The 26,230-nt window shown below is 51.2% G+C and overlaps 1 protein-coding gene and 1 non-coding gene across 4 annotated transcripts in view; both read left to right on the forward strand.

Annotated features, from left to right (window-relative positions):
- SMAD6 (SMAD family member 6) overlaps positions 1 to 26,230 on the forward strand; it is a 77,679-nt gene that overhangs the window by 27,412 nt on the left and 24,037 nt on the right. The gene's annotated exons all lie outside the window — the stretch shown is intronic.
- On the forward strand, positions 1,097 to 1,168 carry TRNAS-GGA (transfer RNA serine (anticodon GGA)). The gene has a single exon. It is a non-coding gene; the product is annotated as a tRNA-Ser (tRNA).

The raw sequence follows: 26,230 nt of genomic DNA on the forward strand, positions 1-26,230 counted from the left end.
TCTGGGTTGATTTTGCACTGATTTTGTCTGCTGTTTCCAGCCACACTGTGAATGCCTTCTGGGTAGGACCTAGGCCTGCCTCTCAAGGGAAACTGATGGTGCTGGTGCTTGTCATTGCCCACCTCGTGCAGGAAGATATGGATCGAAGTCATTTCCTGCAACTCAGTTCTAGCTCTTTGGCAGTAATAATAATAGTAGCCATATGAAAAGTAATAATAATGGCTAAACTTTGAGTATAGCAAAACACGTTTGTTCTTCCTTAAGCTCATTCGGTCCCAGTAAGGGGGCTTCTGTTATGACTTTGCTCTCATTTTTCAGATGAGAAAACGGAGGCTCAGATGGGAGAAGCAGTTTGCCCAGGGGTGGCAAACAAGCTAATAAGCGGCAGCACTGAGGTTTGAACACAAATCCACCTGACTTCACAGCTTGTGTTCTCGGGCAAGTCACTTTACCTCTCTGGGTCAGAGTAACCCCCACATTGATCAAACTGGTTGGAGAAATAAGACAAGCCCTCGTGAGGCTGAATAGGGTTTGTTTGGTTTGATTTAGTAAGATGCAATCTATGTAGTAAAACTGTTTGAAAGTGTACTGTCCTGTGAAATTTGACAGTCATGTAATATTATCATAACCAAGAGACAGAACATTTCCATCACCCCCCAGAAGTTACTTGGTATTTCTTATGGTCAACTCTTACTTCTCTCCCCAGCTGCTGGCAACAACTCATATGTCGCTGTCTTTCTAGTTTTGCCTTTTCCAGAACATTCTACAGATGTAATCGCATTGGAAGTGGCCTTTTGTAACTGTTTCTTTAGCTCAGAATAATGCTTTGAGATTCATTTGTGGTGTTGCATGGATGGATATTTGGATTATTTCCAATGTTTTTGGCTATAAACATTTTGTACTCAGGTTTGAGATTATTGGGTATATGGCTAAAGATATGTTTAACTTTATAAAGAATTGCCACATGGTTTTCCATAGTTTGTACCATTTTACCATCTCACTAGCAGCATAAGAGAGTTCCAGTTACTCTTCATCCTCATCAGCTCTTAGTATGGGCAGTTTATTTTTGAGTTATTCTAATAGATATATGTGGGCTTCCCTGGTGGCTCAGAGGTTAAAGCATCTGCCTGGAATGCAGGAGACCCAGGTTCGATCCCTGGGTCGGGAAGATCCCCTGGAGAAGGAAATGGCAACCCACTCCAGTACTGTTGCCTGGAGAATCCCATGGAGGGAGGAGCCTGGTGGCCTACAGTCCATGGGGTCACAGAGAGTCTTAATTCATATTTTTCCTATTGATGAGTGATGTTGAACTTCTTTTCATGTGCTTATTTGCCATCTATGTCTGTGATATAGTGTCTGTTCAGGTCTTTGCACATTTTTTTAATATTGGGTTGATCACTTTATTATTGAGTTTTGAGAGTTCTTTTATATATTGATTATCAGTCCTTTAAAAGATAAGTATTTTGTAAATGTTTTCTCCCAGTCTGTGGCTTATCGTTTCCTTTTCATAATGGAGTCTTTTAAAGAACAGAAGTTTTTAATTTTTGCTGACATCCAGTTGATTAATTGTTTCTTTTCATGTTTTTGTGCTGTATGAAGAGCTCTGCCAGACCTAAGGTCACAAAGGTTTTCTCCTATGTATTCTTCTAAAAGTTTTACATTTAGGTTTGTAATCAATGTTGGATTAACTTTTGTACAAATTGTGAGAGATAAGCGTCTAGTTTTTTTTTTTCTTCTTTTTTTTTTTGCCTATGGAGGTGCGATTATTCTAGTACCATTTGAGAAGACTTACCCTTTCTCTTTTGAATTATGTTGGCCTTTTCATGAAAACTCAGTCGATCATTTATGTCTGTTCTCTTTCTGGACTCCATTCTATTTCACTGTCTATGTGTCTGTCCTTTTACCAGTGCCATACTGGCCGGATTATTGTAGCTTCATTGTGAGTTGTTTAAAATTTTTGTTTGTTTTGGCTGTGCTGGATCTTTGTTGTTGCGTGTGGGCTTTCTCTGGTTGCAGAGAGCAGGGGCTTACTCGTCAGTGTGGTGCCTGGGCCTCTTGGAGCAGGGGCTTCTCTTGTGACGCATGGGCTCTGGGGCACGCGGGCTTCAGTGGTTACAGCTCTGCAGCTCCAGAGCACAAGCTCAGTAGTTGTGGCCACGGGATCTTCCCAGATCAGGGCTCGAACCCACGTCTCCTGCATTGGCAGGCAGGTTTTTCTTTACCACTTAGCCACCAATGAAGCCCCTTAGTAAGTTCTGAAATTGGGTAGCATGCGTCCTCCCACTTTCTTCTTTTTCAGTGTTCTTTTGGCTATTACAAACAATTGCATTTCTATATTAATTTTAGAATCAGTTGTTGATTTTCTACAAAATCCCACTGGGATTTTGGTTGGAATTGCATTGAATCTATACATCAGTTTGGGCAGAATTGACGGCTTGATATTATTGAGTCTTCCAATCAATGAGTAGGGTATATCTCTCCATATATTTGGGTCTTTGATTTGTCTCATTGGTGTTTTATAGCTTTCAAAATATGGATCATACACTTTATTATTAAATTTATGCCAATTTTGTTCACATTTCTCGTTACTATTATAAATTGTAAAGCATTTTCCTATTACTTATTACTAGTATTGAGTTTATGCATTGACCTGGTATGCAGAGAATTTTAATGGCTTTGGTGCTTGGTGCCATGTTGCAGAGGGAGAGTTGCAAAGTGGAGAATTATTTTCTCCTGGGCTCTTCGGAGCATCACCTAAGCCCCATGATTTTCCCTGAGATAGTCAAGTGTGAATTTATCCTACCAAGATGCATGTGACACTGAGTTGCCTCAAACTTTGGGCATCAGGGTTCTGTCTATGACATGGAAGGCAGTGGAGAGGACTGAATCAGGCGACCTGGAGAGATCCCTTGCAGTTCTGAGCCTGCTGCTCACTGAAGCCACAGGCGGGGAGCTTTGGAAGAGGACTGAGTCCTTGCTTCAGGGAATCCTGCCCTGACTTCACAGAACGGAGTGGGCAGGGGACTTGCCTGGGGTTGCACAGTAGTTGATGAGTGGACAGGGCTCCTCTTCTCAGACTTGGACGGGGAAAGACAGCCCAGCACGGATATGGGGAGGGAGGGAGAGGCTGGCGAGGCGGCCCTCGCTGCCAGCAGCCAAGAGGCCGCCAGGACCTGTGACCCTCAGAAGTAGCCAGTTCACGTTTGGCTGTTTTCAGAGTATAAAAGCACCGTGCTTGGAAATGCGGGTTTTGGCTGACCTCGCCTCGAGTGTGGAGTTTAAAGGCCTTTGTAACTCTTTGGTTTGGAACCGGGTCTGGGCACAGAAAAGGGAAAACGCTGGAACCCGTGAGTGTTCATTCCAGTTGCTCTGCCTGTGGGAGACGGAAGCAGCTTCCTCTCGCCTTCATCACTGCAGGCAGCCCCAGATCCTAAAGAGTACCAGTGGGGAGGGATGGGCAGTGGAGGGAATGGGCATCCTCTGCCACAGAGGCCCCTGCCTGGCCTGAATCTAACAGCCCCAGGAGCAGTTAAGCACTTTATCCCCACCAGCTTTAATTTTCATGGCACCTCTCTGAGTTCTCATCCCATTGTACAGATGAGGAAACTGAGGCTCAGAGAGGTTTCACTTAACCTGCCAGCGTCACAGAGTAAAGAAGTTGTGACTCAGACCCAAGTTTTCTCTCAACTCAGAAGCTGGCGTGAGGGGAAAAGCCGCTAATGGGCACAAGGTTTCTGCTGGGGTGATGAAGAAGTCCTGGAACCAGATAGTGGTGATGGCTGCATAGCGTTGTGAATGTTCGTAATGGCACTGAATTGTATGTTTAAAACGGTTATAATGGTTAACGGTGATTATGTGTATTTGTGATCTTTCCCCCATCCATGCTGCCTCCCGCATAGCAGACTCCTTGGTGTGTCAGAGAGTGTGGACTTTTGCTGCTGTGCCTTCTGGCTGGTAGGACTGCCCGGAGTCCAGGCAGGAGGGCAGGTGGGGGCTTTGGCCAGTGGCTCGCCATGACTGGGCTGGCCGTTCCATGCCATCCCCTTCTTTAAGAATAGAGAGACACTTAAACCCTGGCGGCATCCCCGAGAAGGTGCTGGGACACTGTCCCAGAGCTCTTGATCCACACAAAAGAGGTGGGACCTGGGTGACCATGGCCTGCCGGCCACCAAAGCCACGCCATAGTCCAGGGCTGGGCTGGAGCCAGAGCCAGAATAGATGGCCTGGTGCCTGCCTGGTTGGCCTCTGATCTCTGTCCCTTGGCACTGCTGAAAGTTATGACTCTTTCCCCCACAAGAGCCTTCCCCTTTGGGAGGAAAATTAGGGAAGGAAGTCAAAACCTTAGAGGCTGACATTTTTTTTAGACACACATAATGAAGGATGTAGGGGGAAACGATGGGAGGTACTTTAGCCAAAACAAACACACGAATAAATAAAAGGGGCTAAATGAAGCAATCTTAATCATTGTTGCACGAGTGAGAGTTAGCTCAGGTTGGCTTCTGAGAAGCAGAGCCTGAGATGGGGATTTGGACACGCTCAGCTTACGAGGTGGCGTGTCCTTGGGAGAAGCGAGTGAGGGAAGTGGGATGGAGCAGTAAGGGTGTGGGCTCAACTGGGGTTTAGCCTCAGCCTGTTCCGCGGGGAGCTCTGGGACGGGCACTGCACCTCAGAGTTGGGCACACCTGGAGGCAGGGGGTCAGCTTTTTGTTCCCATCTCATTGGCTGCGGGTAGGTGTGCACACAGACACGCATGCACACACACTGGGAGGGACTGTAATTGCCTGACCAGGACAGTTCTTCCAGTAAGGGGCATCTGTGAACCATTAGCAGCCCAAACCTCCCAATAGCTGGGGACTAAGGGAATCTGGGCCGGGCGTGTAACAGCATCCTCTCAATAGGTATAGAGGAGTTTATTGTTACTATTCTTGCTACTTTAGCTGTGTGCTTGAAATTTTTCATAGTGAACATTAAAAAAAAAAAAAAAATCTGTTCTGGGACAAGGGTCTGAGAAGAAAGGAAGAAAAGGGTAACGTTCCCCCAGTGAGTACTGGCTTTATGCCAAGCATATCACTGCCTTCTTTCACCTGGGTTAATTCCCTGATGCACTTGGAGAAGTTGACTTGGGACATACTTACACTAGAAGTTATTCGTAATTCAAATTTTAAGCAGGCCTCTTGTATTTTACCTGACAGCCCTACCTAGAGCACATGTCTTGTAAGTGGTGGAGCTAAGATTCATCCTCATATGGGACATATGGACAGACACCAAAGCTTATGTGTTTCAGCCTGGATGGGTACAGCACTAACGAGGATTTTGGAGGCAGTATCTTGCTAGGGCGTCAAAAAGGTCTTCCCTGGGACCTCCCTGGTGGTCCAGTGGTTCAGACTCTGTGCTGCCAATGCAGGGGGCTTGGGTTCGATCCTGGGTTGGGGAACTAAGATTCCAAATGCCACGAAGCATGGCCAAGAGATTTTTTAAAAAGAGAGGTCTTGCCCGACAGCAGAGCCCAGTTAGAATCAATCTGGGCAACTTTGAATAATCTTGATGATGCCCTGGCTGCTTTCATTATTCATGAGTGTGGAAAGGAAGACACAAAGACCGAGAGGGAACCGTGGTCTGGTACCTGGAAAGTACCCAGGGTCCCTGCCCTGGCTTGGGCCCAGGAATGTGCTGGGGTGAGGCAGGGAGTCGGAGCCCCCGTTCATCACCTTCCCAATTCAGCATCCTCCCACGGCTCCCTGCCACCAGCAGGCGGAAGTTCAGCCTGGCACACGGGCCCTGTCCCAGACTGCCAGCATGCTAGGCTCTTTCTCGGCCCCCGAGCCTTTTGCTGCGCCCTTCACTTGGACTGCACTGCCAGGCCGTTTCTGTCCATCAGGCCAGCTCCTCCTATTCCTTCCAAAGATCCAACTCATGTCACTTCCTCTCCGGTGCTTGCCCTGGCCTTCAGGGCAGAGCTGGTCATCCTATCCTTCATTGACTCATGGTGCAGACTCAGTGATAGCAGTTCATGTCTTAGCAGGAATGAGCGAGGGGTCTTCTAGCTCCTCCACTGCTAGCTCGGTACTTCTCCATGTCTGCAGGTCGTGCCTGGCATGGGGAGGAACTTGGTAAGTGGGTACTGAATTGAAGGCAGAAGGAAGGATTTTGATGAGGGAGTGGAGTTCCATCTTTCCTCCCCGTCCCATTGTCCCCAGGAAGGCCCCCCTCTCCTGACCCTCCTCGTCTTGGCTGGTCCCTGAGTTCACGTGCCTGGAGCCTGGGCTCCTTGTAGCCTAAAGGTAAACAGGTTTAAATGACTTGAGGGAGGTAAAAAAAAAATGCAAGTGAGCCAGGAAGTTGAGTAGTGCCAGCTGTGGATCTGGGTAGGTGGAAAAAGGCCCCGGTGGCAAACCTGGAGCCTTGGAGCCAGGCCCCAGCCAGCCTGGGCTGAGCCTCCGCTGCCCAGAACTCCCCTCTGGATAAACACGGAAGTGAGGCGCACGGCCTCCCCGCTTTTGAGATGGGCTATGGCCCAGAAGGGGGCGGAGGAGCTGGGGAGGAGGATGGGGAGCCAGGACCCCTCTTAGACGAGGGAGCCCTAAGGCACTTGCTCTTTGAGCATGGGAAGAATGGCTCTGAAAAAAATTGTTGCAAAACACACAGAATATACAATTTACCATTTTAACCATTTTTAAGTGTCTTCAGTGGCATCAGATACATTCACGTTGTTACGCTATGCATCTCCATCCATCCATAGACTGTCTCACAAAAGGAGAATGGCTGTTTTAAAGTCTTGTGTTAAATTTTGTTGAAAATACACACCTAGATGCTGTTTTCGCATCACCGACTGGGGACATGAATAAAACAGCTGCTGGCGCTTAGGGAGCTCCCTTTCTTGTGGGACAGCTAGGACCAAGGAGCCAAGGGAGGTGGGCTCCGACGCGTGGTGAGGGCACGACGGGATGTGTGTGGCGGGGCGGACGTTGCTGGTCTTGGACTCTGAACTGGATCCTGGGTGATGGGGCACGTGGGCTACTCGTGGATACCCCTGTTCATGTCTTCCCATGAAAACGGCGGGTGGTGGTGCATGAAACGAGTGCCGTGATGACCCAGGAAGCTCAGAAATAAGGAGAAAAATGACTCTTAGCCACAAGTGCCATGCCTGTTCCCCCTGGCCTTCAGGAGCTTGTCTCACGGGTGTATTTTCACACTGTTGCAGTGCAGTGGCAAAGAAGAGAACATTTTCTGCCCTCCTCCACCTACTGTCATCTTGGAATCGCTTTTCCAATGGCGCACCCCCTCCCACCCCAGGCTTTGGAATGCTTATGAATAACCCTGCTTTCTCCAGGGAGCAGTTCTACTGTTCCCCCTCTGAGGGATGGGGTGGGAGTGGGGTGCTGCTCCATTTGGGGCCAGAGGACAAGCTCGAATGGAGGGGCTGAACTGTAGAAGGAGCAGCCCAGGTGCTTTGGCAGCTTGTGGGGCACCTTCTTTTCTGAGCAAGCTTATGGACGGTGGATGCTGGGACTCTTGATGCAGCATCTTCGGGCCCTTGCATTGCACTCTCAGGCACCCGCCTCTCGGTCCTGTATCACCTGTGGGGAGCTACGGCCCCTATCTAGCTGCACACAGAATCCAGGTGTGGATTGCTCAACCCAGCAGCCTTCCAGGACACTAGAGATGGCTGGGAAATGTGCAGCTTGATGTGTCCATCTTTCTGGGGCTTCGGATCGTCACTCCCAGGGCCTCCAGGGGAAGAGGGCCTCAGCCAGGCTGTCTGTCTCCCAGTGCAGCTCCTTCATCCTCCGCACAGAGGGATGAGGGTCAGGGGTTAGGGGTCTGCAGTGGCATCATTTGGGTTCACTTAAAACACAGCCATTTGCTTTTGTTTTTCAGAGAAGCATATAGCTCATTAATGGAAAATGTGGAAAGCATAGAAAAGCTCAAAGAGGTAATCCTCCCCCTCTCAGAGATAACTACTGGGAAAGGTTTTGGCTTATTCTGTTTAAATTGTTTTTCTGTTAAAAAACGTAACTTTGTGTCCTGCCTTTCCCCCCTCAGCACTTTTCCTAAACATTGTTTTTGATGGCTGCTTCTGTTCCAGCCTATGGATCTCCCAAGGCTGAGTCACTCGCTCCTCAGCAGGACACCCGGACTCTCAGGTGGGAAGATGAACCCAGGTGTGTGGAGGGCTCTGCTCACAGGGCAGGCAGTGGTTCTTGCTTCTTCCTCTACTGCTCCTCTGGGCTCTGTTGCTCCCTAACTGGGCCTGGCCCAGGGAGGTGGTCACCCTGAGTGGGTGGTGCTAACCACTCCCTCCTTTGTGCTTGGGCAGCCCCAGATACGGATGGCATGCCTTTCTCAGTTCAGTTCAGTTGCTCAGTCGTGTCTGACTCTTTGTGACCCCATGAATAGCAGCAGGCCAGGCCTCCCTGTCCATCACCAACTCCCAGAGTTCACTCAGACTCACGTCCATCGAGTCAGTGATGCCATCCAGCTATCTCATCCTCTGTCATCCCCTTCTCCTCCTGCCCCCAGTCCCACCCAGCATCAGGGTCTTTTCCAATGAGTCAACTCTTTGCATGAGGTGGCCAAAGTACTGGAGTTTCAGCTTTAGCATCATTCCTTCCAAAGAAATCCCAGGGCTGATCTCCTTCAGAATTGACTGGTTGGATCTCTTTGCAGTCCAAGGGACTCCCAAGAGTCTTCTCCAACACCACAGTTCAAAAGCATCAATTCTTCGGCTCTCAACTTTCTTCACAGTCCAACTCTCACATCCATACACGACCACAGGAAAAACCATAGCCTTGACTAGACGGACCTTTGTTGGCAAAGTAATGTCTCTGCTTTTGAATATGCTATCTAGGTTGGTTATAACTTTCTTTCCAAGGAGTAAGCGTCTTTTAATTTCATGGCTGCAGTCACCATCTGTAGTGATTTTGGAGCCCCCCAAAATAAAGTCTGACACTGTTTCCACTGTTTCCCCATCTATTTCCCATGAAGTGATGGGACCGGATGCCATGATCTTAGTTTTCTGAATGTTGAGCTTTAACATTTTTTCACTCTCCACTTTCACTTTCATCAAGAGGCTCTTTAGTTCCTCTTCACTTTCTGCCATAAGGGTGGTGTCATCTGCATATCTGAGGTTGTTGATATTTCTCCCGGCAATCTTGATTCCAGCTTGTGCTTCCTTCAGCCCAGCGTTTCTCATGATGTACTCTGCATAGAAGTTAAATAAGCAGGGTGACAATATACAGCCTTGATGCACTCCTTTTCAGTGCCTGTCTCAGGTCACCTTATTGGAAGCTTTCTCAGGTAACCCCACCTTGGGGTGGCCAATGGGTGCTTGCCCTCCTCTGTCAACTCCCAGGAAGGAGGAGCTTTTGCACACCCTGCCTAGATCGTGTGTGCTTCCAGAGTGGGCATCGACCCTGCCACGTTTAGCCGCTTTTCTTCCTGACTTTAGGGGAAGGCCTTAGTATTCCTGAGCTATGTACTTCAGGGTGGGTTCCTGAACGTTTTGGTTTCTTTGGAAATGAGAGTGGTTACTAAGGTCCTGTTGGCCTGGTTGTGGTGTAAATGAAGAGAGATAATATATGCCAGGTGCCTAGTATCGTCCTGGGGCCTACTGGGTGTTTGGTAAGTGGAGGGGGTTGTTCTGAGTGACCCCGAGAAATTGTGCTGTCCTGCCGTCTCCCCATTTGCCCGCAGGAATGAGCAGCCCTGGCGGAATGGTTGGCCTTGCCTGTGGTTGACTCAGCCGCAGTTGGATGAACTACACCCCTGTTCCCTGTTCTCCTGCCCACACTCTGGTTGGGGAAACTGAGGCCACCATGAAGTTCCGCCTACACTCCGTGTCTCTTGGCGGATCCCATGAGGGTGGCTTCGGAAACGGCTTTGGAGATTCAGGAACACGCTGGATGCATCAGTTGGTGAGCCAGGGAAATTAGCAGTAACGAGCTCATTTCGATAGCAATGAGCTGAGTCTCCCTCCAGCTGCCAGACATTTATGAGGCTGGCTGGGTGCCGGCGGCCGGAGGCCTCCAATGGCCCTCACCCCTCTGCCTTCCGGCTGGAAAGAATTCGTATTTAAAAAATAACAATAATAAAAAAATGGATCTCCATCTCCTGTGGCCTTCTGGTTCTTTTGGGTCCAGGTGGGGAGATGGTGGATGCCTTTTCCCCGTGAACTCTGTGTGGGGCAGTCAAGACAGGAAAGGGTCCTCTGCAGCCCCAATGCCTGGAGTCTCAGGGGCCTACACAGATGTCTAGCCAGCCCTCTGGGCAGTAACTTTAATCCCAAGAAGGGGACTCAGCCATGATGCTCTCACTGGTTGTCCCTTCCCTAGGGGAAGACTCTGTGGCACCCCCGCTCCATCCCCGCCATGCAGCTGGTGGGTCTCAGGTCATGCCTGGCATTTCTGACCCTCTCCACAGTCGGTGCCCCCTCTGGAGCCCTGGCCTTACTTAGGGAAGCCCAGTGGGTCCTTGGGCATGGTATCCTCCGAGCTGCCCACTCAGCCCTCTGTCCCGAGACCTGCCTCTGCTTCTGGCCTTGGGGTGGGGGTGCATTTACTGAGTTCTTACCTGAATCCTCAGCCCTGAGATTTGTTTTCTTGGAGCCCCCCCACCTGGAGATCCTGCATTCCAGAGCTGGTGCCCCTTGATGGTCAGCACGCGGAAGGCCATGCCCTGGCAGCGTGACTTTTCCCTCTGTGGGCCTCAGTTTCCACCTCGGGACGTAACCAGGCTCTGCTCTTCCATGAGTCACCCTGGCTGTAGCAGCTGCCCCGGGAAGGCTGAGCGAATGGGCGGACGCATGCACCAGCCAGAGACCCTGCAGGGCCTACTCCCTTGGCATTCTGAGCGTCCCCTGCAGTGAGAATGTAGCAGCTGAGAGTGCCGTTTCTCAGAAGGGTTGGTGGCTCTGCAGTGAGGCAGGTTTTCCCAGCCTCCCACCCCACCCCCTACTCCCAGCCAATGCTGCAGGGTTGACATGGGCTGTGTTCTCTTGGGGTGGCTGGTGGTGGGGCTTAGATGGTGAGCAGGGGGTCTGGCATGGAGTCAGTTTTCGTGTCTGCAAAGTGGGTGTCTTCCTGGAAGGGCTTTGTGTGGCATGGGAGTGATATACAGTGGCTGTGCAGGGATTGTCCATCTAGCTATCAGTGTCACTGACGTCCTCTTTAGGCAAAGACGCCTACAGACATTAGATGGCTTGTTAGTGAAGGAGCTGGCCCAAGCCCCGCCCCAGCAGCATTTCCTCTTTCTTCCTTTTTGAGCATTTAGAAAACAAGAGAAGCACAGAGGAAAAATAGGTTACCCTTAGCTCTACCACCTGAAAGGAAATTATCATCTAACTAGCTTGAAATAGTATTTTTCTTGTCATCCTCTTTCTTAGCAAAAAATGGGAAGTATTATAGAAATCTGCTATATAGGTATATGTACATACTGCCAAATGAAAAGAAGGGAGTTATTATTAGCAGCTGAACTGAATTAAAAGTATATATAGCCATTTGTAGTGCTCTGTTTTGCTCTTAGCAATATCGAGAACATTGGCTTAATTCAACATATATTCTGTAGGCTTTCGAATGTCTGCTTAGCGTTTCGTGTCATGGATGTACCATATTTCCTTACTAGTATCCTGGTTGTTGCAGTGATTTTTTTTTTTTGTAACTCAGAAGCATGGCCTCCTGGTAAGGGCCCTCGTGCACATGTGCACATCACTGGCTATTCCCTTAGAATAAATTCCTAGAAGTGGGACTGCTAGGTCAAAGGCCACGCACTTTTAAGGTCAGAGTGCTCTCCGGAAAGGCTGTACCCATTCTCTCTCCCAGCAGCCGTGAACGAGAGGGCCCGGATCTTGTAACTCACAACCCTTTGCTCTTTCCAAACCACGAGCCCAGAAAGAGTTGAGGGGGGAGGAAAAAAAACCACCGTGCTGGGAGCGACTTCCTGCCAGAGGAAGGGAGGCACTTGGTAAATAGTCCACTCCCAGTGTTTGAGTGGATGCTCTGCGGCCTGCCTTGGGAGCAGAGGAAAGAGCTGAGACCTGTCCATGTCTCAGGTGGCTTCTCCTCCCCCTGGATGGGGCGGATGCTGACCACCTGAAAGGCCACAGGAGCATGAGCGCAGGACGTGTGCCTGGGCTGACCCTGGTGTCTGATGCAGGCGCATGGACCAGACCGATGGTGAATGTTTGTTGAATAACAGAAAGCAGCTTGCTACCGGCGGAAGCTGGTGTGAGCTCTTTGAAGTAGGGTTTGAGTCTTGTTCACCGCTGGCTACGCCCCTAGCCTAGAACCATGTCCCTTCTCCATAAACTCTGGCTGGGTGAACGAAGGTTCCCAGGGACAGATGCATCCAAGAACTTGGCAGAGGAATGGTCCAGATCTCCACAAGGGAACCGATGACCCATTGTGTGCCCCATACATCCCCTGCCCTGCTCCTGGGTGCTGGAAAGGGCCGGACAGGGAGTCTGGATGCCAGTTTCATGCCCCCCTCCTGTGTGAGCAGGGGCAGTTGCCTCGCTGACTGAGCCTCAGTGCCCGCACCCACCAGCACCAGCACTCAGTGGCATGTGGGATCTTAGCTCCCTAACCCGGTATCGAACCTGTGCCCCCTGCAGTGGAAGCTCGGAGTCTTAACCACTGGACCACCAGGGAAGTCCCTTAGCCTGTTTCTTAAGGGACTAGACTTTGTTCTCAGAGGCACCCTTCTGTGGTCAGGATGTGGGTGAAGAGGCTGTCAGTCGGCAAGACTCTGGCCCCACATATCCAGCCAGATGGGGTCCCCCAGTGACCTCAGGATGGAGGGTACCTGCTGTCCCAGCCTGGTCCCTGCCACTGCTTCCTACCCACTGGTCCTCAGGGGAGGGGATATGGAAATGAGGTGATCAGGCCCTTCCCCAGCACCTCCATTTTGAATAAGGTTGTGGATTGTTTATTTGAGAGAAGAGAGGCCCCAGCCAAACATCCTGCTTTTAAAGTCTGGAGCTCCAGCCCCAGGCCATTCAGCCCCACCCTACCACCCAAGAGGCCCTGCTTTTGCAGCACTTTCGCAGCACCCACCCGACTGGCATGCCTTCTGCCCGTCAGCTTGACTCCCCCATCCCCTCCCCACCTCTCATCTCCCTGCCTGGGGCCCACAGTAAAACAGCTTTTGGGGGTCTCTCTTTTCCCTCCTGCTCTGTTCCCTTCCACTCCTTGCCCTAAACTTCCCCTTTGCTCAGGCTAAAAGAAGGGCTTCCTACTCTAGGAGGGACTGTTACTTTAGCAAAAGACTTTCCCATCTTAGATTTGTGTCTTCAAGTTCTGAGTACAAGATCATTTTGTTGGTGAGGACATAAGAAAAGCAAAGCCCTTTGCTCAGGGCACATGGCCCATCAGCAGCCTAGCGCAGGACAGAGAATCGGGCTGGGAAAGCTGGAACTCCAATGCAGCCTCTGCCTCCAGCTTCCTGTGTGACATTGGACAAGTCTCATTCCCTCTCTGGGCCTTAGCTTGCTCCTACACAGTGTGAATAGATGGTCTCTTGAGTTCCTTTCCACCCCTGCTTCTCTAAGTGAGAACCACGTGACATCAGGTGGGGAGGCCCCTTAGAGTGCCTCCGGAGGCCTGTGGCACCCCGACCCCTCCCTTGCGCCCCACTTCCCGCAGCCAGTTTGGAGCCAGAGACAAAAGCGTACTCTGGGCGGAAGGTGCGGCCAGTGGGGATGTGTGCTGGTGCCGGGCTGGCGGGCTCTGATAAGAGGCCGAGGCTCCCCATGAATCAGCTGGAGGTGCTGGGGGTAGGGGAGATAGGGCAGGCTGGCACCCTCTGGGACCTCATACAGGTGAGAGGTTTCAGGGCACAGGCAGACAGAAAGGGACCCCGGCAGCGGTGCCTCTGTGCTGACTCTTGTCCTGTTTAGTGTTTGCAAGCCTGGGATTTTCTGGCCCCAACAAACCTGGGAGCTTCAAACAGCCACGTGACCCTGAGGCTCTCTCCTGGTCGTGGGACAATGTGTGGGATGGGACGTGTGTGGTTTCTGGAAGCTAAAGGTCTCCCTTCCCGGCGAGCCAGCTCTTTGTTCCACATCCTCAAGGACCCTGACTTCAGCCTATTGTTCCTGCTGCTGACACAGAGGCTCCGAGTTCCTCTCTGGACCTGGGCTGGGGTGGGGGGTTCCTGGTGTTGGCGGTGGGGGCTGGGGGTTGGGATCTGTGCATACCTGCTTGTGAAAAGGCATCCTCTCATTCAGGGAAAACCTCATTTGGGGACACCCTCTTGCTGTGTAGGAGCCTGAGACAGCAACTGCCAGGCTTTTGTGTCTTTTGAGTTTTGTCAAACTGAGGCTTGGCGACTTGTGGCTGCAGCTGATTCCGCGCCCTTGGTGGGCATGATAATTAAACTGCTCGGGTGGCCAGTCAAGGACGAGGTTCAGTGTGACAGTAGCTGATGGTGGCATTGTGGAGAGGACTCACTTCTGGATGTGAACGGTGACGACAGCCCACTAGCAAACCCAGCGTGTCCCCCCAGTGCGGCGTCATTTGAGTCACAGTTCATTGTGAAGAGCTGGGTTCTCCAGCGTTGGGAGGAGGATCTCAAAATGCAGAGACCTTGGTTCTGTAGGTTTAGTTTTAACATATAAGAAAGGGAAAGGCGTCTTTAAGTCACTTTCAGTGAACGCTATGCAATTGGGCATTTATTACGTCAGTTATTGGTACGACAGTACTAACACAAAATTCCTTCTGGCCTGATTTTCAATTTACAAAGAACAACCCAGTTGATCCACTTGATCTTCCGTGAGAAAATCCAGCCAGGAAGACAGAAATTCTTAGCTCCACTTGGCAGGTAGGGATACTGAGGCTTGGCAGGAGTTGCAGTTTGCTGAGGGCATGTATCCAGCCAGTGGGGTGTGGACGGGCCCTGGGCCTCTGGCTGCCGAGGCTGGCCCTTGCCGCCACATCTGCCCTTCCCTTGAGAGCTTCTTCTGCCCCTGTAAGCCAGCTCGTCCTTGATTAGGATCCCTTTGGTCAGTGGAAAGTTCTGGCCAGATGCCTCAGCTCCCCTGTGGGGAAGCCAGCCTGCCCATGCCAGCTGCTCTTTGAGGAACCCTGTCCTCATTTTCTTGTTCCTTGGGAGTGGGAGAGTTTCATGGTCAGGACTGGGGATGCTGTTGACAGAGCCCACTGGGCCAACGATACCGCCTCATCTGCCCACATTGCTTCTTCACCTGAAGAGTATATTCATAGATGGTTAAGTCCAGATTACTTTCCCTTGGCACTGGGGTTCCCCCCTACTCATATATACTTAGTAGAAGTTGAAAAGTGAGCAGCGTAAACTTGATAGAGATCAAATGAAACACCCAACCTTAGGATGCAAGGCGAACGCAGGTGGCTTGGGGATCATAAGACGTTGGGGTTATCGGTGGAGGCTCCAGCCACCTTTTCCTCAGGGGGCTGAGTGCAGCCACTTGTTCTGTGTAGGAACCGCTAACTCACCCTTCTCACCCCTGCAGAGATGGCCTAGAGTTTCCCCTGAGAGTCCTTTGGGTTCTGCAGGATCACACAGCTGCCCCCGTCTCCTAAGTTGCCCCACTGCAGCCAGCCCCCTCCCCGAATCCTGCCTGAGCTACATAAATCACCCTAAGAGCACATTCCTTGGGGGATTTGTAAAATAATCAAAATATTTGGGGGAAAGACCTTAAGATTACTTATGGCTATTAGTGCGATCCATATATTTTGGCACCAAGCATGGCTTAATTGAAAAAATCTGTGCACTTGGTGATTTCTTTCTTTCCATCTTTTTTTTTCTTTTTTCATAAGGAGTAGGTCCAGAGAAAAAGAGTGGTTAAGGAAAAAAAAAAAAAAAAACAGGGAGGAATTGAATATCAAAAGGGTTTGTGTAGAGGAGCTGTTTACAGAATTTTGGAAAATATAATGCTAAATGGAAAGTAAGCCCTGCCTATATAGTCCGGAATTATTAATAGAACGAAGTTACCAGGCACATAATGAACCTTTTAAGAGACCTGGGACAACTTTCCCCGTTGCAAAACAAGTTTCCTTCGAATAGCACCATTCACGCAGCTAAGGGCATTGGGTTACAACAATAAATAAAAATGAACAGCGCCCTGAGAAATTCAAGGAATGCACCAACGATTCAGTGATTTAGTATGAGAAAACACTACTTAAACATTTAATTGAATCGCATACTTTCATCTTTAAAACGCCAGCGTTTGAACCGCCACCTGAATCTCTCTCTTCGCTTCATTAGATGGCAAGGCTCCTGGGGGAGGGGTCGCGCTCCCGCCCCTTCACAGGTTTTTCCCTTCCCTGCTGCGCCCTAACTCGCTTTTGCCCGAGATCATCAGGAAAAGGCAACTGGATGGGAGTTTCCTGGTAAAGCTATAGAGAGAGGCCTGTGTGTGGGATGTGCTTTTTCACAAGCTTTATTTGCGAGGACTTGGTCTTAGCTTTGGGCTCCCCAGATGGCAGAGTGGTATAGAATCTGCCTGCAATGCAGGAGATGAGGGTTCCATCCCTGGGTCTGGAAGATCCCCTGAGGACGGCATGGCAACCCACTCCAGTGTTCTTGCCTGGAAAATCCTGTGGGCAGAAGAGCCTGGTGGGCTACAGTCCATGGGGTCACAAAGAGTCGGACACGACTGAGCAACTGAAACAGCGACAATAAGAAGGAGGTCTTAGCTTTGGAGCCCTGTCCGTCACTGCCCCTCCCCAGAGGCTGTTTCCGCCTCTGTCTAATGAGGGGCTTGGATCCGAGCCTCTGATTCGAGGCTTTGTCATGGTACGCATGGTACATGGTACACCAGTTCTGTGCCTGGTGCCCAGTCTGACTCAGTAGCTTCCCCGCCTGCCCACGTTGTGCCTTCGATTAAGACTTTCTGGAGTAGGCGCGCCTGAAAGCCCTTCCAGGTGTAGGAAGCCCAAGGGCAGGGACACAGTGACGACAGGGCTCCTCCTGGGGCCAGGCCTGCTGCACGCGGCCTCCCTGGATCCTCAGGTCTAGAGACTTTGTGGTTTGAACTTCGGGGTGGGCTGGGCCGATGCTGGGAGGCCTGGACCCGGGTGACGTCCTGGAGTCAAGTCTGTGTGTGTGGACAGTGGTTCCAAGGTGCCGGGTCGGCAGAGCCGGCCGGGGCCTGCTGACAGACTGGGTTTGGCATCCAGGAGAGCGAGGGGAGACCCTGGGTCTGCAGCACGTTTTGCAGACCTGGCCGGGGGCTGTCAGTCAGGGTTTTAGTGTGTTCACACCGTGCACACCGGCGATCACTGCCTCAAACGTTCAGCGTGGCCGAGGCTCCCGGGCTCTCCTTAAACATTCGCCAGTGGCTCTTTACTGACGGCTTGCCGTGTTCAGACCGTGCTCTGAGCCGCTGTGCGGGACACAGGGTCAGGGGAGGCTGGCTTTGCTCACCCCTGCCCTTGATGAGCTCGTAATCTTTTTCATGCTAAGACAGAAGAGCCGTGTGACCTTAGGTAAGTCAGCTCGCAGTAAGACTTGTGACCTTTATCTTGACACCTAGGAAACCCCCCAGTACCAAATACTTGTTTTTTGTGTGAGCATCTTCTTGGACTGTTCTATATCTTATCTCCCACCTAGACTGGGGCCTGGTCAGGACAAGGATGAGTGTTCCATGTGACGGCCACCCAGTGAACGAGCCATCTCTCATGTTCATTCTGGTCCATTTACTGTCACCTCCCTGCAGCCCGGCCTGTGCCTGATGCCAGGATGCAGAGCAGAGAAGACCCAACCCTGGTTCCCACAGCACTTCTTGTCTCTCTAGTAACTTGGGCCTGGGAACAGCTGCTGTAGCTGTGATTTGTTTGGTGCTAAGGCAAGGTTTTCTTCTTTTGAGGGGTCCCGAAAGCAGACCGTGAGATAGGAATTTGAGTGCATGGTTTATTGGAGCAGGGGGTTGACCCAGGAAATAGCAGTGGAGAGTGGGGAAGGGATGGGGTGGGAGAAGCCAGGGCAGGGAGCATTGTATGAAGCCAGTTAGCTCTGTGGATGCTCGGAGTGGAATCCTCCTGGGGACTTTGGGAAACAACATGTAGTTCTTCACCTCAGGGTTATCCCAACTGAGCAGGGGGACCAGTCCATCACTCCTGGGGTGTTCATTCCTGCTACTTCGAGCTCTCAAGCAGAGGAAGCCCACAGCAACCTCTCAGGAGTGTCCTGGGACAAAAGCAGGTCCTGGTGTTTAGAAGTTGACCTGTGCACTGAACTGGTGCAGGCTGAGGGGGACATGGACAGAACACCAGCAGTGTTCATGGGCAGCCTCCATGTATCAGGCCACTGGTGGCCCCGGGACCCCGCCCTTGGCCGAAGTTTGTTCTCAGCAAAGGAGAGCCTGACAAGCCCCTACCCTTTGCAGGGCCAACACTGAGACAGGCCCTGGGTTTGAGGTTCTCTGGGTGAAAGTGCTTTGCACACTGTTGAGTTCTATTCTGCGGGAGAGGGTGGGAGGATGGGGGAGCAGGGGTTGGAGGATGGTGGTGGATCAGGTGATTAGGTGATCATAGCTCTGCATAGAGGGCTCAGACCACCTTACTCCAAAATCAGAAGACAGGGCCAGTCGGTACCCTATGGTCTTGGGGAAGCTACTGAACCCACCTTGCCAGCTTACCATGAGCCTGGAGTGGGAGCCAGTACAGCGCTCAGCCTGTTGCCCAGGATAAAGATGCTCAAGAAAAGGCCACTCCCACGCCCATCCCTCACAGACTGAGAGCTTGTGCAGCCCTTCCAGCGTGCTGGACCATGGCCAGTGGGAAGGGTTCTGTCACTGCCTCTTTCACAATAGGAAACTGAGGCTCGTAAGAACTAAGACTGAACCTGGTCACCGAGCCCCCTGGGTCACAGCGTTTTCCTGATGTGACAGGTGTGCGTCGAGGTCAAAGCAAACCACAAAGCCAACCTGGGAGCGGGGAGGAGATGGGCCAGCTACACGCTCTGGCCGCCGCGCTCACCTGTCTCAGGCAGGTCCTGGCATCAACACATTGCATTGGCCAAAAAGTTCTTTTGGGTTTTTTGTAACATCATATGGAAAACCCCAAATGAACTTTTTGGTCAACCCAACATTTAGGCTCCCTGGGACTTGAGCCCCTGATCTGTGCACCCTGCCTTCTCAGTGTCTTGACCGTGCTGGGCATGGAGCAGGTTTTTAGTGCCAGAGGGGCTTTGGCGGTCAGCCAACCAAACCTTTGTTTTCTTGGGAAGAGGAAACAGTCCCAGAGACACCAGTGACTTCCCCGAGACACAGTGACTTATTGACGAGCAGAACCGCGGCCAGGCCCCGGATGGCTGGCGTGCTTTCTTCCTACGCCTTCCGTAGGAAGCGGCTGTGTAAAGTCCGTTTTATTATAGTTGCTTATAAACATAATAGAAATCCTTTACATTTAGTGGTGCCTTTAAGAAAAAAAAAAGCAGTTCACAACCCAGCTTTTCACTTGCTTCTTAGGAAACCCATTGATGGACAAACAGGCATTGCCCGTTTGCAGGCTGTAATAACTGAGGCTCAGCAAGCCTGCCAGGGTCTTGAGTCCCCCAGGGCACTGATCTTTCAGCCGTACATGGATTTTAGTGGGTCAGTGTTGGAAGTCTTGGCTGGGAAGTGCTCTCCCCACTTTCTCACAGATTGTAGACATTTTGGGGTGGAGGGATTTGGGGAGGAAACCCCGGGCTGGTGTCCAGAAGGAGTTCAAGGCCACCTCTGGCCTGGCTTGCTGTGTCACTATAGGGAGTCCCCTCACCTCTGTGCTTGGAATTCTTTACACTTGGCTAGGTGGTCACATCACCCTCAGTACTTACAGTTTGATGGTAGCAGGCATGTAATTTAAAAGCCACATACAGAACTGTTTATTATAAAGATCTCAATAGATTGCTCTGGGATCCCAGTGGGGGTTGCCTAGGCGAGTGCAGGAGGGCTTCATGGAGGAGGTGACCTTTCGCCCTGGCTGGGGATAGTGAGGGACACTCCAGGGAGGACTACAAGGGGATGCCAGTGGCCTTTGCCAAAGGCGTACCGCATGCACTGTGGTATTTTCATGCATTGTCTTGTTGAATTCTTACAACACACTGCCCTGAGAAGGTTGTTTAATCATTGCCATTTGGCAGATGAGGTCATGGAGCCCCAGAGAGGGCGGGGAGCTAGTTGGGGGCCACATGAAGCGGGTTGTAAAGCCCCTTTGTCTTCTTTCTACCTCTCTGAACATTGCCACAAAGGCCCTGAGGCCCCGATCAGAATTTCTCAGCACTTTCAGGATCTGAGGTCTGCAGAAGGTGCTGAGGTTCAAATGGTGTGCCCAGGTGGGGAGTGGCAATCCAGTGTCCACCGCAGTGCAAACAGCCTACCCAGCCTGCCCATGTGTCATCCCAGCTGTGGGATCTGGGCAGAGTTGAACCTTCTGTGAGTCAGGCATCCATCTACAAGGAGCCCCTGGGGCTCCTCCCTGCCCCCAGACCCCTCAGCACTGCCCCTCAGGTGCCTTCTCTCCAGCATACACCAGGGGTGAGCATGTTGCCTCTGCATACCTGCTCCCCTCTCAGCTCTCTGGGCGGCCTTTTTTTTAAAGGGTCCTGTGTTATGGGTGTGAAACATCGGGGTCACTCAGCTCAAGATATTTTTGCACAGATGGGGTAGCCCCAGCTCTCAGAAGGGAAGTGACTCGCTCAAAGTCACACTGCATTAGGGGCTGGGCCAGAACTCCTGGCGAGGCCTGGCCGGAGTGTCTCTTGGGGACTCTGCAGCCCTCCGCCACGGTAGGATGGCTCACGGGATTTGGTACACACTGCCCACCTTTTATGACTCTGGTGCCTCACCCTAAACAGCCTCGTGAACTTGAGAAGGAAACTTAGAACATTTTCCTCCTCTTGATGCAAGGGCTTCATTGGTCTTTTGGAGATTTGTGGGGACAGGGTGTTGCTGAGGGAAAAAGCCCCAGCCAGGTGATGCTTCCTGGCACTGCCTGCCTTCACCATCAGAGGGCCCAAAAGGCAGCATGCAGGGTGCTTAGGGATTCAAGCTCTGGGGTCAAATGTCACAGTCACCGTGGGTGGTCACGGGCTCATTTGTCCTCCTCTATAATAGTGGGGATAATGGGAGCCCTACCTCAGGGGCCTGATTTAATAACAGGCCTGTAGGAAGAGCTCCATGAATGGGTCATATTGTTATCTGGTCCTTGGAGACAAGGAGGGCACTTCTCATCCCTCCCTCTGTCTCCATCTGACTCTCTTGTGTTCTCTGAACTCGCTCACTCTTACTGACTGGCCTCTTGCTTGTGCTGTCTTTAAATCAAGGCAGGGGTCAAGTTCAGAGTCATACTTGCAAAAAGGTCAGAGTTTGCCAGGCTCCAGGTGACCCTGCCTGAGGCGTTGCCTCATTGCACTGCTCAGAGAGTTGGCTGCAGTTTGCAGTATGCAGGGGTTCACACCCACTTCTTCCCTGGCTGTGCTCCCCTAGCACAGGAACACACACACACAGTTCATGCAAATCCTCACGAAAGCACCACTGGTGGCACGTGGTAGGAGCTCAGTAAATGCATGTGCCCGTTTTATTTTCTGTCCCTTGGTGGTGGTGTTACCAGGCGGGCACTCTGTGCTAAGCATTAGAGGGTTGAGCAGACTAAGTGCCTACTAGCTGTTCTTGCCTGGAGAATCCCAGGGACGGGGGAGCCTGGTGGGCTGCCGTCTATGGGGTCGCAGAGTCGGACATGACTAAAGCGACTTAGCAGCAGCAGCAGCTGTTCAGCACAGAGTTGGGCATTTTTAATAAAGTGTTTTCCCATGATTCTTGTAAGCACTGGGAGTGGGGGCAGTATAGTTCATCAACCCCCATTTTACAGGTGGGTTCACTAAGGCTCAGAGAAAAGGCACATGTCCACTTAAGGCAGCAGTGCAGGGGTCAGAAGTCCATTTAATGATACAGATGCACTTATTTACAAAATAGAAACAGTCTCACAGATATACAAAGCAAACTTATGGTTACCGAAGGAGAAAGAGGGGGGAGGATAAATTAAGAACTGGGGATAAACAGATACATACTGCTATATGTAAAATAGACAAAAACAAGGATCTGATGTATAGCACAGGGATCTTGTAATAACCTATAATGGAAAAGGATCTGCAAAAGTGTGTGTGTGGGAATCACTTTGCTGTATGCCTGAAACATTGTAAATCAACTGTACTTCAATTAAAAAAAAAGAAACTCGTGTTAAAAAGATGATCTCATAAAATAAAGTCCATTTAAGACAAGAGGGCACAAAGGACAGGGTGAGCCTTATGGCTGCCTTCAGAGGCAGCAGTGAGGCGCTGGGGGAGGGAAGGGGAGCCCTGTGGTCTGGGGGCACCGTGTGTCTCACCTTGTCCAGAAGAGAAGGCTTCCGTTGGAGCTTGGGATAGGCTGCTTTGTCCTTGTGCCTCGGCCCTCCTCTGCTGTTTGCTTGCTGTGTGACCTTAGGCAAGTGTCTTTCCCTCTCTGGGTCTATAAGGACTGCTCGCTCATTCACTCTATTTTTGAATTTTCTGGAAACTCGGGCAGCTAATCAAATGTGTTGGTTCTAGTGCTGTCCTTACTTTTCAAAAACTCCTTAGGACTGTGGGGGGGGTCATGGCCCAGCTCTGAGGGTGACCTTCATGTTGAGGAGTCATCATCAGGCTGGGAAGCTGTCAGAAAGTTCCCGTTTGCTCACAGGATGGTCCCAAACATGCCCGCGTGGATTCCCAGGCCCCTGCAGCGTGCAGGACCGCACTTCCCAGAGTCCCCGCCTGCCCTGAAATGAACAAACCATGGTCCATGACTGTTACTGGTCCTCAGTTTCCCCCTTTTGTACCAGGAGAGGGGACAGCGTGGATCCGCACTTTTCACACTTTTTCAGGTGCTGCTCTAAAGCATGAGGGAAGGAGTAGCTGTCCTTTTGCCTGTTTTAGACCCTGAGATTAACAGTAAGATTCTATATGGGAGACAAAGGGCAGTGAATGTTCCATTGCTAAAGAAGGATACAAGCATTAAGAACCGAGTAGATGATACCTTCTGGCTCAAGTCCATTGTGATGAGAATATTATTTTGCTAAGGTCATCCTTGGATGACCCCAGGGCCCTGTGATCGCCACTGGAGCCTTCTGCTCACCTGCAGAAATGGCCCTACCTGGGCTCCAGGTGGAAGAACCCACAGCATGTCCCCGGACTTTGTGGGTACTCTGTGGCTGACAGGGTGCTCACCGCTGACCTCCTAGCACTAGTCCGGGTGAGGCAGCTGCTGTTGCCACTGCCATTTTAGGGATGAGGAACTGAGGCTCGGGGCAGGAAGAGCCTGCCTGAGGTGAGAGGCTGGGCCATCACAGTGGGGGCCGGGTGGTAATGTCCCGCTCAAGGGCCAGGCTGGGCTTGGCCCCCACCTCTGCATGGGGCTTCCAGCCAGCAGAACCCACAGTGGGGTTAAACAGAAAGGCCTCCTGGAGGAAGGAAAAGATTCCCAGAGTTCTGTGCTTCAAGCCATTTTGGTTAAAAAAAACCTAATTAGAGGTGACAATGGTGGCTTTGTCTGTGTGCTCACGTTTTCCTCCCTCTTCCCCACACCTCCCCCTTCTCTGTCCCTCATTTGTTATATCCATGGGAAAACTAGGTAACGTTATAATTACTGAAAATATTGTGGGTCCGTGGAAGCTAGGGGGCGGGGCCCCATGCCTGGGAGTGCAGGAGGCCCTTTTAAAAAAAAAAAAAATTTTTTTTTTTTAGGCTTTATTTTTTTCCTTTCGTTTGGAAATGGAGCCCTTTGCAGTCATGCTGTCACAGTTAAAATAAGGTTTAAATTACAGGCCAGCCCGTGGCTTTTCCCCTTTCTTTCAGAATTTTTGCCAACTTGCAATTTACTTAATGAAATCCTGCTATTCCGTTTAACGGGGATATTTTTTGCAGATGTTGATTTAACTTAGCTTTGCAAAATATGTGAACTGTACCGTTTCTTTTCCTATTTTTAACGGTTTCAGGATTCTAGTTCAGCAACTCCGCCGGCTCTGCCATGCCAACCATGGTGTTTACTCCCAGCCCTTGAAAATATTTGTTTTCCATTGCGCTGGCTGCCCTCCCCTCCATCCCACATGCCCACAGAGGGGAGGGGTCCCATACACAGCAAATTCTTCCAGAGGCGACTCAGTCAGTTTCAGTCATGGGTGGAACTGGACTAAAGGGACACCAGAGTTTCTTACAGTCCAGCCCCCTTGTTTTGAGGGAATGGATGCTCAGAGTGGGGAGGTGACTTGCCTAAAGTCACACAGCAAATTAGGAGCATGGTGGCTTGAGGCATAAGCTGGGTCCTGTGGACAGAGGTGAGAGTAGGGGGGTCAGGGTGTTTTTGCCTTGTGGCTATTTTGGCTGGTTCTTCTCTCTAGGAAGAGATCTGCCCCCTCCCCCTCACTTCTGGGGCGGGGGTGGTTTGGGCTTGACTCTCATGTGCCAAGGGAAGTTCGGCTTCATATTTACCTGAGGTGGCTGTAGCTAGTATAGACATACCCTGAGAGTTCTGAGACTTGATGCTGTGGGGAAGGGCTTCTGCTACTTGGCTGTCTTCTGTGACCTGGGTAAATTGTTTCCTCTCCCTAAGCCTCAGTTTCCCCATGTGTACAGTGTAGGTTAGAGTCCTCGTCTCTGTCAGGATCTAATGGAGGAGGCCAGTGTGAGAAGCTCTGGCCTGAAGCCCAGCAGGTGTTCAGGGAATGCTTTTACAACATCCTCACACACTGCCAACTTGGGTCCCCACGGGAGGACACAGGAAGAGAGGTGTGACATGCGAGTGAACCGGGGGTCTGTGGGTACCAGGATCTGGGTCAGATACAGTAGGACACACCCCTTCTCTTCAGTGTGGGAACCCCCCCACCCCCGCCGCCCCCAGCCACCCTTTCATTAATGAGGGCTCACCCAGAATGACAAGGACTCCCATGGTGTCAGGAGAGAGTGGGCAGATTATTTTACTGAGTGGGGGCAGAGGCTCAGACTGGCAGGGGACTTGCCAGGGGCAGAGCTCAAACCCAGGGCATCACTCTTGCTGGCTCCTGTGGTGATGGGGTCGGAGGGTCAGGCCCTGAGGTTGGGTCTCTCTCTGAGTCCCTGGGTTGGGGGCTGGTACATCTTGACCCTGGCCCCTTTCAGGGTCTCGCCCCCCGTCTCTTGGAGGGCTCGCCTGGCTCCAGCCTTCTGGAGTGGGCTAAAGGAGATTCTGGAGGTGGGGCCAGCCGGGAGCGTGGGGGCAGCGATTCAGTGCTGGAAGGCGCCTGGCTGGGCCTGCCCCGATCGCCGCATTCCGCACACACGCCCTAGATGCTGGAATGTCCACTGAGCTGCGAAGGAAGTGCTGGCAGGACAACAGAGCCGCGGGCGGGCGGAACGCGATGGGCCCGGGCACTGGGGATCGGGCCCGCTGCAGACGTGGAGATGGCCGGGCTAGGGCCAGGGATGGAGGGACGGCCTCCTTGGCAGGCTAGGTGACCTCAGGGAGCAGTTTCCCGTGGCCTCGAGGGGCTGGTTTCTGGTGAGGCTGACGGAGAGGACCAGGGACCCTCCTTGAAGCCAAGTCCACATTATACAAACCCCATTTATATAAAGTGGTTGTTGTCTTTGTGTATGTCTGCGGGTGGAGGTGGTGGGAAGGGAAGGGTGACTGGAACTTTTGTTGCCTGAAGAATTCATCACATGGATCCTTGTATATTCATGACCCTTGGTTCCTTAACACTCTCCTTTTTATTACTAAATATAAAGTAGCATGTCATCACACAAGCAATGTAGTTATAGCCTCTTTTTATAACACTGAAAATATACTGGCAAAGCAGAAGTCTCCCTCTCTTTCCCTGCAACTTTCCTTCTGAGGGTTAACCGCAGCAGGGTGAAAACAGCAACGAGACAAGGTAGATTAAAAAATAACAGCACGGCAAATCCGGACACTGGTGACAATCACAAAAGCACCGTGGAAGCGTTCAGACTATTTTCATAAATCCAGCTACATGCTCAGTTTCCAGGAGAGACATAGCTAAACAACATCATCTAGGGAGGTTGAAACTGAAGAGAATTGGTGGAGGCGGGTGGGATAGGGAAGATAATCTAAGTCAGTGCTAAACAGAGAGAAAGCAAGTGCAGCAGTGTTAACACAAGGTAATATAATTCCAGGCAAAAGAGCATTAGAAGGAACAAAGAGGCAAACTTTACAAAGATCAAGGGTTGGCAGACTTTGCCGTAAAGGGCTAGATAAACATTGTCGGCT

The sequence above is a fragment of the Bos taurus genome, chromosome 10 (genome assembly GCF_002263795.3).
Source record: "Bos taurus isolate L1 Dominette 01449 registration number 42190680 breed Hereford chromosome 10, ARS-UCD2.0, whole genome shotgun sequence".
In the NCBI taxonomy this organism is placed as follows: Eukaryota; Metazoa; Chordata; class Mammalia; order Artiodactyla; family Bovidae; genus Bos; species Bos taurus.